This window comes from Denticeps clupeoides, chromosome 9 (genome assembly GCF_900700375.1).
Source record: "Denticeps clupeoides chromosome 9, fDenClu1.1, whole genome shotgun sequence".
Taxonomy (NCBI): domain Eukaryota; kingdom Metazoa; phylum Chordata; class Actinopteri; order Clupeiformes; family Denticipitidae; genus Denticeps; species Denticeps clupeoides.
In genome coordinates this window covers 8,098,050-8,110,689 of record NC_041715.1, presented here as the reverse complement: position 1 = coordinate 8,110,689, position 12,640 = coordinate 8,098,050, and the positions used below count along the sequence as shown (strand labels likewise).

The 12,640-nt window shown below is 47.6% G+C and overlaps 1 protein-coding gene across 2 annotated transcripts in view; it reads left to right on the top strand.

Annotated features, from left to right (window-relative positions):
* The first annotated feature begins 1,565 nt into the window (after window positions 1-1,565).
* klf12b (Kruppel like factor 12b) overlaps window positions 1,566-12,640 on the top strand; it is a 43,404-nt gene continuing 32,329 nt past the window's right edge. The window contains exon 1 of one of the 2 annotated variants that reach the window (XM_028990703.1): window positions 1,566-1,664. The gene's annotated coding sequence lies outside the window, so the exon portion shown is untranslated. The remainder of the gene's footprint in view (window positions 1,665-12,640) is intronic. The other variant, XM_028990700.1, reaches the window with a different exon arrangement.

Genomic DNA, 12,640 nt, shown 5'->3' with positions numbered 1-12,640 from the left:
TATGTTAAGGAAATTATACTCTATGCACAAGTAAGAGTATAAGTAACTGAATAAACTATCAAAAATCAATACCCTCGAGTGGGCGTTATCCTGTGTTGCTCATTTGTGGCTGTTAGGTCGGTGTTAATTTCTGTGCATTGTGTGTGTGTGTTTGTGCGATGGTATGAATATTCAGGGGGGAGCAGGTGGACTAAAAGGCTGTGTGTAGTCACCGCAGTGCCAGGGAGAGAACGTCTCTCATCATTACGGTAAGGCCCGCCACACAAGATCCCAGTAACGCGAGGTCTATCGGCAATGCAAATAAATTCCAGCTCCTATACATCACACGTGATCCCAAGGGGAATCTGGCAGACCGTCACCATGTTCCTCCTTCCCTTTCAGATCATCTTCATAATCAGCAGCAGCAGCAGCCTTTAGGAGCTCTAGTCACGTTATTTTATAAAATGGCATATTTCATTTGCATAATTGATTGGTGGTCACTAAATGACATGACCGCCATCAAATACTTCATATGTCATGATGACATATTCATCGTATACGAACTGCTTTTCTTTCGGTTTTGGTTCTAAAGGAGACGTAGGGTATAGTTTTTCACACTCTGTCTTGCTTGTTGATTGTCCCTGTCCCCATGCCCCGTCTCTCCAGCCATTTAAACCGGAAGGCCCTGCATGCACGCGCCCAGCGGACGCGTCGGAAACCTCCCACTGGGGGCCCCGTGTAATTCGACGCACGCTGTTAAGGCTTAGAGTATATTGTCTTGCCTCGCTTATGAAGCCTCCACCCACCGGCCCACCCTACATTTAGCGGATCATGTGACTGTGGCAAGTCATTTGCAAGTACAACAGTTCTCTGTGAGCCCCCATTCATTTCCTGAGAACTGCGCCGAGCGAGCAGCTGAGCGAGGCGAGAGAGAGAGAGAGGAAGCGAGAGAGAGAGAGAGAGAGAGAGAGAGAGAGAGCGGTGGAGGCGGGGTTGCCAGATCTCGCCGGGCAACACTTCCCTGGTTGATCGTCTAAGACACGGCGAGTCAGTTATGTACGCAGCTTGTAATGTTAATTAAGTAATCTAGAACTGCTTCAGCTTTACAGAATAAACCCCAGAAGAGGCATAAAAGTTTTTTCACAGAGGGTACGCTGGTGCTGCAACATCGAATTGTTTGCGTTTGCACAAGCGTCGTCTGTATGGCAACCAACCACATTCAACAAATTATAAAATGACGACCACAGTAAGCAGTGCAGCACAAAATTCCTTACCTTAGTCATTGTAAAATGATATAAGTTAAATGGTGACATGATCAGACAGACCAGTGTTGTTCAACTCAACCTCCAATCTGCATTGTTACTGACTCTGTATAATATCCAATGATAATTAAACAAGAACACGAGCAAATTGTTTCGATTCACTCCTCCTTTTGGAATATGCAAGGTCTAATTGCGTCGCTCGTGAACTTGTGCGGACCTCGGCCCCGAGGCCGCGCCGAAATCCTCCAACCTGGCAACCCGTCCTGACCAGCGGAAAGGGGCGGGGGAACGAGCGAGGGAGCGAGAGAGAGAGTTAGAGAGAGAGAGTGAGTGAGTGTGTGTGTGAGAGAGAGAGAGAGAGAGAGAGAGGGAGCGGGCTGTATAAGGAAAAACAGTTTGCGCCGCTCTGCAGCTTCTGACGAGGTCTGTGCTTTTATTCGCCCTTTTTCTCCATGTTTGTCGGCGCGTGTGTGTATTTTTCTCCGTATCTCTCTCTCTCTCTCTCTCTCTCTCTCATCCTCTCTCTCTCCCTCTCTCTCTCTCCCGCCTCAGCGAGTCTCGTTCAGCTGTCAAAACAGACGAGTCGCCGCGCACCACGCGTGTCCCGCTGTCGCGGTGGTGTGTGTGGCGCGTTTTCTGCCTGTCCGTGTTAAACTGGTAACTTGTCGGAACGCCAGACCGCGGCGTTTACTTATTTTCACTATTGCGTTTCATTAAGATAGCGGGAGAGAGAGCGAGAGAGAGAGAGGGAGACGCGCTTTTAGTTGAAGGGCAAGAAAAGTTTGCTCGTTGTCACTGCGAGCGAGCGAATGTGTGTGTGTGTAAACGTGCGTTTGAAATATATATATATATATATATGTACGTGTGTGTGTGTGTGTGACAAGCTCTGCCACCGAAGCGCCGCGGACGTAGCGGGTTAAACGCTCGGAGGCTGTGGTGGCTGGTGGAAGGACACCAGGGGGGTGGGTGGTGATGAGGGTGGTGGGTGGGTGTTGCATGGGTGGCGTCTTGGACGTCTTCTGCGCCCGCGGTCGTCGGCGTCGAGATGCGCGGCTGTCAGCGGCGCGAGCGAGCGTGCGCGCGAGCGCGCGCGCGCGGGCGGGAGCGCGCTCTGCAGAGGGCCGAGGGCCTGGCCCCTGGCTGTTGTTTTCAATTAAAGTGGACCTGGACTGAGCTGACAGCAAAGGCACTTGTACTCTAGGAGTGGGGTGATAGAAGGAGACTGTGTGTGTGTGTGTGTGTGTGTGTGTGTGTGTGTGGATTAAATAGGGAGACTGCGGTCCAGGAGCCGGGGGTTTGATGTGAAGACGCAGTCCTGACCCCCGCGACTTCAGCTGTGTGACAGTCAGGGTTTTCTGCCGGCCCCCTCTTCCGCAGCCCAAGGTTATTCAGCAGAGGAGATTAGGTTCCGTTTAACTTTCACTCTCGAAGTCTTTAAAGGCCGAACAAATCCTTTTACCCTCATTTTTTGTGCTTGTGTGTGTGTGTGTGTGTGTGTGTGCTTGGGGGTAATTTTACATTTTGGACTTGAGCATTGCAAATCAATTATATATGATATAAAACACTATCAAATTTACCCATAAGCATCATTTGCTTTTACATATAAAGCATTGTGGATTAATTACAGTGCTCAGACTTTGTTGGAAGTGTACAGTCACCATGCAGGTGACTAGTGATGGCTTGATAAGGGTTCGTACTGCACAACTTATCACTCGACTGGTGCGCTGTGTCTCCGAAGTGACGTTCTGTCATGAAACAACTTGCTAGAAGTGACAGAGGAAATGACTTTTCAAAATGGACATATTCCACGAGTCCCCGCCCCTTTCCATCATCCTGTGTCCAGTGTTCTCATTAGCTGTAGGTCATAGGTGGCTCAGCCAGATATTCATCGCAATAGAAGCTGAGTCTTTTTATCTAATTGTACCAATCAACCGGCAATTTGCCTCTGATCAGGAATTTAGGTAGATGTAGGTAAACTCTATACAGGTGCCTGAACCGGCGAAGGGCTTCTGCCCTGCGAGCGGGCATGCTGTGGGGGAAAGGCCAAAGGCAAAGTGCTTTGTGGGACCCATCTGTGTTCAGCATGGCCCCTGGCCACCGAGGGGACAGTTTGTGTCCAAAGCTGTCAGCTCCGGCTATCCACGAGTTCTGCAGGCAGCATCTCCGACACACACACACACACACACACACACGCACACTCTAAGCCAATACAACTTTGAGTAGTAATCTAATCAAATCTGGCAACGTTAATTACTGGTGGCTGTACCTGTTTTCCGCGGCACACCTTTCACACGACGCCGGACTCTAAATCTATCAGCAGGCAACAGAGGGAGATGATAAAATCTGTAAAAAAGTGCATGTTTTTATGTTGAAACGCCTTACAGTGATGGTGAGGGGAAGCTGTGACACCAGGAAGCTGAGCAAGATTCCCATCTCACTTCACCAGTGCCACTTCCTTCATGATTGATTAATGAGGGAACCTCATCTGAATACTCCGGCTTAATACTGGCATTAAGTGGAAAGTTCTCTGGAACCGTACAACTGTGTGGTCTGAAAGTTGAGCCGTGGCAACCGGACTTCTCTCCTTAATCTAGATGCATGTCATTCGGCATCCACAGAACGTCATCAATCTTCATCAATCCCGAATCGTATCTACCTTAAAGAACGAACTCCAGTTGCCACGACTCAACTGTCAGACAACTTCACCTGGATGACACTGTGTTGGTACACTCAGTATTATAATCTTAATTATTTCTTGGTATTGGCTGCTACGTTATTTAGCAAGGGTCATGAAACAGTTTGAACCGTTAAAATTATGAATGTCGGCTGTGATAAAATAATTGGTGGTACAATAATGATACGTTATATATATGTTGTATATCCTTTACATCGTAATCTTCATTATTACACATATCACGATTAAAAAAAGGTCGCTGTGTGACCCTTATGTTGCAATATTTATGATGATTTACATTTACATTTACAGCATTTATCAGACACCCTTATCTAGAGCGACTTACAATCAGTAGTTACAGGGACAGTCCCCCCCTGGAGCAACTCAGGGTTAAGTGTCTTGCTCAGGGACACAATGGTAGTAAGTGGGATTCGAACCTGGGTCTTCTGGTTCATAGGCGAGTGTGTTACCCACTAGGCCACTACCACCCTTATATGTAGGCTGGTGTCAGTCAGATTGATCGGCCCTAATGGTTTTTTTCTCTTTACTCTCTTTATGTATTTTTTACGAAAATCCTGGAAAACTGTGATCTCATGTTGTTACCAGGACGAAGGCGAGGGCACGGCAGCGGCCGCTACGTCACGGCCCCCGAGCCGTCTGCTGTTTGCTCAGAGATGCTCCCGCCTCTAACTGTGTCAAAGGACAGCGGGCCAGACCCCCCCCCCCCCCCCCCCCCCCCCTTCCCCACGCGCTAAGTTGATAGAATGTTCTCTTGCACGTCCTCCGGTATATTCAACCCTTGACCCCCGGCCGCCCAGCCCGGACTTGTTTACTAAAAGTGTTTAGTGTGTGCACATGGAGCACAAGCGGGAGAGGAGTTGTGCAAGCGCCCCGGCATTTTCCGTTCTTTCTTCCTCGCCGCAGCACAGGATGTGGAGGCCTGGAGCCCTTTACCCTTTACCCGCGTCGGCTCTGTGTCATTAGCCGAAAAGTCTGTTATTATGTTACTATGCGCGCCGCGGTTCCGACACCTCGGCTGTCCTTTAATGCGTCGTGAAGGTAGCACGCTGTACATTTCACCGCGCGGGGGCCATGCTGTGAGGAGAAGGCCCTAACCCGAGTATATCACCAGGCTTTCGGTATATCACCAGGCCGGCGTGGCGATGGGCCCAGGTGTGAACTCTGGACGTACCCGCGGTGTAACGCGAGCCGCCACAGTCCAGCGCGGCTGAAATCCAAGCGGAGGCGGGCCGGGCGACGGAGGCGGGCGTCCCGCTCGCACCGGCGTGAACCGTGTTTCCAGTTGCAGGTCAGCCGTTCAGGGAAATCATGCAAACAGCATGTGGTATCGATTTGGAGCCGGGGGGGGGGGGGGGGGGGGGCACGGCTCAGGATGGCTCGGCCCGAGACTTCCCCGGCGCTCTCAGCGTTATTGACGTGTCTCGGCGACGCAGATACTATCTGCAGGGCCCGGAGTGACTATATGCCAAAAACGGCAAAGTAACATGACTAATGAATGTAAACACAACTGCCGGTTTCATCGCGGCTGGTGCTGCGTAGCACATGCCTGAGGGTTTTTCTCCAAAAATAGACTAATTATTTGCTGCCAATTAAAATAAAAAAAAAAAAAATACAAATTAAGCGGGGTGTAAATGTTATTATATTCACATACCTTGCATGTATATAGAAGCCTAAGTAAAAGGCTCAAATACCTCGGTCAAATACCTTTCAAATACCTCGGCCACTTACACATGTACATACATGCATGCAATATTGTGAAAAAGATGAACCCCGACCAGCACTAATTTCTCTAATGTGATTTTTTTTATGATATTAGGCAATATAGCATAAATAAAGCACTACCTTTTTGAAACAAGTTGAAACAAATGGCCTTTCTCATGATATACATTTTTTTTTAAAAACATACTAGTATATATAAAAGTGTACGTTTGCCTAAAAAATGACTCGGTATACCGAATGCATGTTCGTGTGTATTTGTGTGTCCCCGGTCCTTGTGTACCAGAGTAGGGTTATGTATTTGTTCAGGGCCGGGTAGGCTCTCTACAGGAGTCGGCAGGATACGGCCGACCCCCAGCGACAAGCGAGTGGGTTATTGTGCTGGTGATAATGCCGCCGCCGCTGACCTCCAGGCCCGGCTCGGAGCGAGCACTCCCAGGCACGCCGCTGGGCGCTGCCTTCAAGCAGGTAGCCGCTATCCTTCTCCCGCTCTGTCTGATGGAAGTTTAGCGGAGTTGAGTTTCGTTTAATATCTTTTCATTTCCACCACATCTGCAGACATCAGTGGAAAGGATTCGGTGGAAAGCGGTCCCCCGACACAAAAAGCTGATTACTGCGACAGCAGCAGCAGCAGCAACCGCCGCAAAGTAATGAATCATCTTTTGCATCGCAATGGATTCACAATGCACAGGCTTTTGCCGCGCGGCGGTGGAATATGTGATTTGAATTCGCTAATTGCGCCCACGGCCTGACAGCGGACAGATTGAGAGCGAAGCGCTTCTGCCTCGTGACGCCAGGTAGCGATGTGCTGAGATGTTCCTCCTCCCAAACAGCTGGCGCTGGTGTGCAGATGGCTCCTAAGAAGTTGGAGCCGGACACTTTTAAACGGATCTCTGTTTTTTGCCGTCAATGCGCCGGACAGCTGTGGCCACTGAGACGGTGCTTTGCCTCTTAAGTGTGCAGCCGGCTCGATCGCGCTGCTTGTCACTCAGATAGAGGACGCTGCCGCCTTTAAACGAATGGCGGGGTTTGAACATGTCCCGGTGACAAGCGCAAGTCGTATTGCATCATGTTGCTTTTGGCGGCGTGCGTTTGGTTGGGCGCGTGTCTGCAAAAAAAAAAAATGAAAGCAAAACGAAATGTATTCTACAGAGTGACTTTTTAAAGATGCCGTGACATGTCATGACTCAATACGAAAAACGCGCAGAATTACATCAGACGCTCTACTTTATTACCAGATGGTGTGGATGTTTGGCAGCAGGGACAGCTTGGCCTGTCAAACGTCCTGTCTGAGGACACTGTCCTTAATATGGTTATAAGTGGGAGGAAGTAGCCTAGTTCAGTGGTTCCCAACCTTTTTTCCCTGAAGCCCCCCCCCCCACATCTGTCCAAGACAAGCCAGGTCCCCCCAACCCAGATTCCTTCCCACATAGACACATTACAGAATAAAACGACTGTAGCAGTAGTAGGTTTTGGTTTTTGTTCTCCTTGTTTTGCACATAGAGTCTATATTAGAGCTGTAATCAACTTTAAAAAGTTACACCCGACCGGGCTGGAGCCCGACAGAATTCAGCCCGACCCGACGGTTATGCTGCGTGGTGAATTTAATAAATGACAGGCACACAGTCAGTGTTTTTACTGCGCCACTTCCATACAGCCGTGACCCTGTGAGCTCTCACAATGTTCAACTTTTAAAAAACTTGCCTTTCTGTGCATGCGCTACACACGCTAGATTAAGAGGTAAAGGAGGTGAGCGGGTTTAAAATATAATCGCCAGCTGCTCACCTCCGTTTCGCCTCATCAGCATCTCTCTTGCGATAATCAAAACGCATCACAAGATGACGGTGGCCGAGAATTGCGAATCAAATGAACATTTCATTAAAAAAAACTTTTAATAAAACAAATTAACAAAAACCCTTTTACCAATCCCCAAAATAATTTAAAAGCAGCGAATCAAACAAAAGCATAGGTACTATAGACCGGATGTTCGTGTGTGCTGATTAAGCTGATGATAGAAATTGACTATGAGTACAGGATTATAGAAATTTTGGATTATCATTTTGGGTGTGTTATTGTTTATAGATTTAATATAATTTTGGTAACCTGTGCCGACCCACGATATCTGGCAACACTCCAGGCCTGTTGGGTAACACACTCGCCAGTGAACCAGAATATCACAGGTTCGAACCCCACTTACTACCATTGTGCCCCTGAGCAAGACACTTAACCCTGAGTGTCTCCAGGGGGGGACTGTCCCTGTAACTACTGACTGTAAGTCTCTCTGGATAAGGGCATCTGGTAAATGCTTTAAATGCAAATAAGACGTTATGAACTCAATCTTACATTTGCGTGAGCGGTTTTATTTTTTCTGGCCTTTGTTTTCGATTCTTTTGGGATGCTTTGCATGTCTCGTCTGTCATCTGAGGGATTTTCTTGGGGCATTTCCCACGCCTTACCCACACTTGGGCCAAGTTTATATGCTTCTATACTCATCATGTTTTGTTTTTTTTTTTAGTTCTCATCTGAGTCAAAGTGCAATGTGCTTGATGTGCACTTTTTTGCAACCTTCTAAAAAGACTTTTTAAAAATCTTGTCTCATAATGCTGTCTGTGTTTATGGTTTTCTTCAAGAGCCGGCATAGAATCGAGAAATAGGTGCTGACACAAACTAATATCAAAGCGTTCATTAAGTGTGTTGCGGAATTGTTAACCCTGGAAATGTGAAACTTACAAGGAACACATGGCCTCAGGTCACTCTTCTAAAATTAGTTATATTGACTCCTTGAAGGCACCTCTCACCTATGGGTGCTGCAGCATATCACCTAATGATTGCAGGTTGTTGCAGGTGTAATTCTTTTTACAGTAAAGCATCTGTGTCCTTTATTTATCGAAAAATGTCTCAAATTATTTAAAATACTGTAGGCAGTATTACTAAATTCTATAAAAAGACAAATTATGGTATATTGAAGCAATAAAGAGTTAATACTTGCAGCTCCAATACTTGTAGATGGTGCTAAACAGGAATTTAAGTGAGCCAGCTGCCAATGTTACCAAATTGGAATGAAATGAGACTGTTTATTTGCACTTATCTGAATAAATGGGATCCTGATTAATGTATATATGTTACTTAATGCTACTTAAAGTTGAATTAAATTGATTAAGTTAAAAACCAACACTCTGCTTTACCAGCAAATCTATCTGCGGTAATTTTATATTCAGTTCAGCATGGTAATGACCACATAGTCATATTATTGGATGTCAAATTTTTTAAGCTCTGAGAGAAACAATTTGCCAGGGTTTGTATAGTCTCATACATTCCAATCTTGTTAAGCAAATACCCACCTTTGATTTTGAAATAGGGTGATAAAAAGAATCATATTTATTTAAAACAGCTTAGTGACAGTTAATTAGTAAGACACATTACTCCTAATATCATGTGTTTGTGGACGTCTGTTTCCTGTACAGAACGTGGTTCATCTGCCTCACTTTCCAGCTTTGTAATGGTGGAACATGCTACTACGCCGCTGTCCGCTCTGCCGAGCAGCAGAGAGGCCTTTTTAGGAAAGTGCATTTGTCCTGACACCAGTTTCGCTAACAGCGATGTCTCACGGCTGAGGTGAATTCGCCCTCGCCAGCCCGGCCGCCCTCCGATATCTTTCCCTTTCTCTGTGCATGCGAGGTAAAGGTAGAGAGTAAATAGAGTGGAAGGCGGCATGTCAGTGAGTGCACATTCCTTATTGATCTCGGCGAGGTTGCTCGCGCCGAGGTCGCCCGTTCCGACGCGGCCTTCCCTCGCCGAGGCCTCGCCGCAGCGATCAGTCGAACCACATCCGTGCCGCTGCCTCGCACCCCTGGTGCAATTGAGGTTTTTGTGTCAGGACTATTTTAAAGCATGGCTGCTGACACCGGTAGGATTCAGCGATGGGGGCGGGGTCATCCCTGCCTGTTTTTGGACCCGAAGCCCTCCACACAGAGATCGTGCACTGCATGCGTGTGGTGCTAACTGTTACCTGCACTGTTCATCGTCGTCATGGCCACTCTGACTGATGTTGGGCCAGCAGTGCAAAGCAAAGACGCCCTGTCTAGTATTTTGTTCGGTGACCAGTTCTCGGGCCAGGAGGTTGAACGGAAAACACAACTGCCTGCTTGTTCTCTGGGCTCTCATTGAAATACAAGGAGCCCAGTCAACGCAATCAGATATGTAACTAAACAGCACTTTCACTTATCTCTGCTTGTCAGAACTATGGACGTTTGACTGCTAGCCACTGCTGTGTCAAAAACATCCACCCTGTCACTACATGGAGCCATGGAAGGAGCCAAAGTGTAAGCCAGCTATGCCTTGTTAAAGTGAAAGTGAAGCGAGTGTCATTGTCAACACAGCACAGCACACACAACGCAACGCGTCCTCTGCTTTTAACCATCGCCCTTGGTGAGCAGTGGGCAGCCATGACAGGCGCCCGGGGAGCAGTGTGTGGGGACGGTGCTTTGCTCAGTGGCACCTCAGTGGCACCTTGGCGGTTCGGGATTCATTACGGGTCCGTTTCCTTACCCACTAGGCCACCACTGCGCTCTCAATCTAGTTCTCGATCTAGTTGAAGTTGAAGTTTGGAGCCAATGGTGTTGCTGGAATCACTGGAATACAAAAAAAGTTGTGCCCTCTTGCATTATAAATTGGAACCATGTTGAATGGAACCAGTAAATGGAACCATGTTTTGAATCAGCTGATTTGTTTGCTGAAATTGAATGGGCAAGTGGTCCGGATTCGACACTGACTGCCTCTTCGCAATAGCTTATCGCGGGTTTACATTGTGTTGGTGTGTGCGAAAGTCCCGCCTCAGCCGGAAACACGTCCAGAAATTATACACGATTCCGTGTTTTGCAACGGATTTCATTTTCCATTTCCATTTACAGCATTTATCAGACCCCCTTATCCAGAGCAACTTACAGTCAGTGGTTACAGGGACAGTCCCCCTGGAGTCTTGCTCAGGGACACAATGTTAGTAAGTGGGAATAGAACCTGGGTCTTCTGGTACCCACTAGGCTACTACTTTTCTTATTTGTTTTTTTATTTGTTTTATTTTGTGATTCCGTCAGGCGTTTTCCGCATCGTGGAAATAATAGGGTACCACTGGGTACCACTAGGGGACTTTTCCTCTAGATGCTCAGTGGGGACCATCACTGTGTCACAGAACAGAAAGTAAGAGGAGGATCCAGGCACGGATGCACAGCAAAACTTTATTAACACTTAAACACTCACACCAACACACAGGAAGACACGTGAGGACATGCATGAGGACACGGGGAAGGGAAGAAACACTCTCTCATGGGGTTCACTATCTGCACACCACCTGAAAAAAAACAAACCCCAAACACAGACCGTTAGACACACACACAAGACCCCGAGGCTCACTGCCGCCGACATGACCAAGACCCTTCTAAATCAAAGCCAGACGTCTATAACAAACTGAGCACCAGCGCGGCTCCCCCCTCTCGGATGCGCAGTTCAATCTCCTTTACAATGGTTACGGGGACCAAGAGCCCAAAATGACACTGCAATTATAAATTCCAAGGGTGAATTTGGTTCGACGCCAACAAATCAGCATTCATCATGCCGAATTTCTGGCCTTGCAGCTTTTCACCTTCTTTACTGAACGTCAGTCTAGTCAGGAGTTTATGGTAAATACCTGCTAGTAATAATTTGCAAGTAGCGTTTAGTGACAGCAATGGACGTTCGGCAGTGTGGTGGGAGGTGCCGTAGCAGCCACGGTGTTTTTGTGAGTAAGTGCGAAGAATTAGACGGGAGTTGAAAGCGCGGCGCTGGCACCGCGTGTCAGATTGCGCCGGTGCGCCCGCGGTGTGTGTGGGGGGGCGCACCGGTTCTCACGAGAACAGGCCAGTGCGCGGTGAGGCCGCCCAGGCGCGTAGTAAAAACGTTGGCCGGGAAGTCCGATGCCGGTGTCGGAGCCAGCTGATCTGTGGCGAGAGAGAGAGAGCGGGCGGCACACTGTGGCAAGAAAGACTTTCTCTCTTTGACATGCACAGCCGTCCCAGACAATCTGAGCCACTGTACTGCATTAGTCACGTCCAGGCTATTCTGGATTCAAACACTTCGGCTCATTCATGTACCGGCAAGGCGCAGTTGTTTACCAGAAGCTGTAGATTAGACTAAGTCTGGCAAGAATGCAGAAGTTGCCGCGTGCAACATGGACTAATATTGCTTTACGGAGTGTGAAAGTATTCTGTCTCTCGCATCCATGTGATGCATGAATTAAAAGTTACGTTTTATACATAAGTAACATCAGTAATGTATGTTACAAGTGTGCTGTTCAGCTTTCTGATACTTTGTAAACAACTTTGTAAATAACTTTCATGCGAACTTTTATTTTGTGAATTTAATTTTTTTTTTTCGCAAATTGTGTCGTTACTGAACCCTTGTAACAGTACTGCTGGTGTTTCACTTCAAGTGGATTTAGCTCCAAGTGAAGGGTCCCTGGAAATCTGTCCTTTTATATAAATATGTAGTTTTCAATATAGATTTGTAATGTTTGATAGCTTAATATAGCTTATTTGGCCATTTCGCTGTTTTACTGGTGTGTGTTTGTATGCATATGACTTTTCATCTTTTCATAAGTTCTTTTTTTTTTGGCCTCTCCCAGATCTGAAAAGGTCGGACAATGTTGTAATTTTCAAGCAAAGATCTTGTCCTTGAATTAGACTTGGCGCCCGTTGAGCCTCGGGTCGACCCACTAGCCCACGCCGGGAGGCTTGTGTGAAAGCCTCAGTCTTGAGGCCGCATCCGGCAGCGTCATCCCAGCAGGATCACTGTCACAGGATCCCCCATCTCAGAAATAGCCTGGGCTCAAGGGCAGTCCAGCCGCGGCATTGCCACTTCCGTGATCCGGCTTGTTTTAGGGTGAATGTTTACACGGGTCTCATGCTTCTATTAATGGGACGCGCTTCCTATCAGGTGTTGGGAGCCGGGTGCTGGG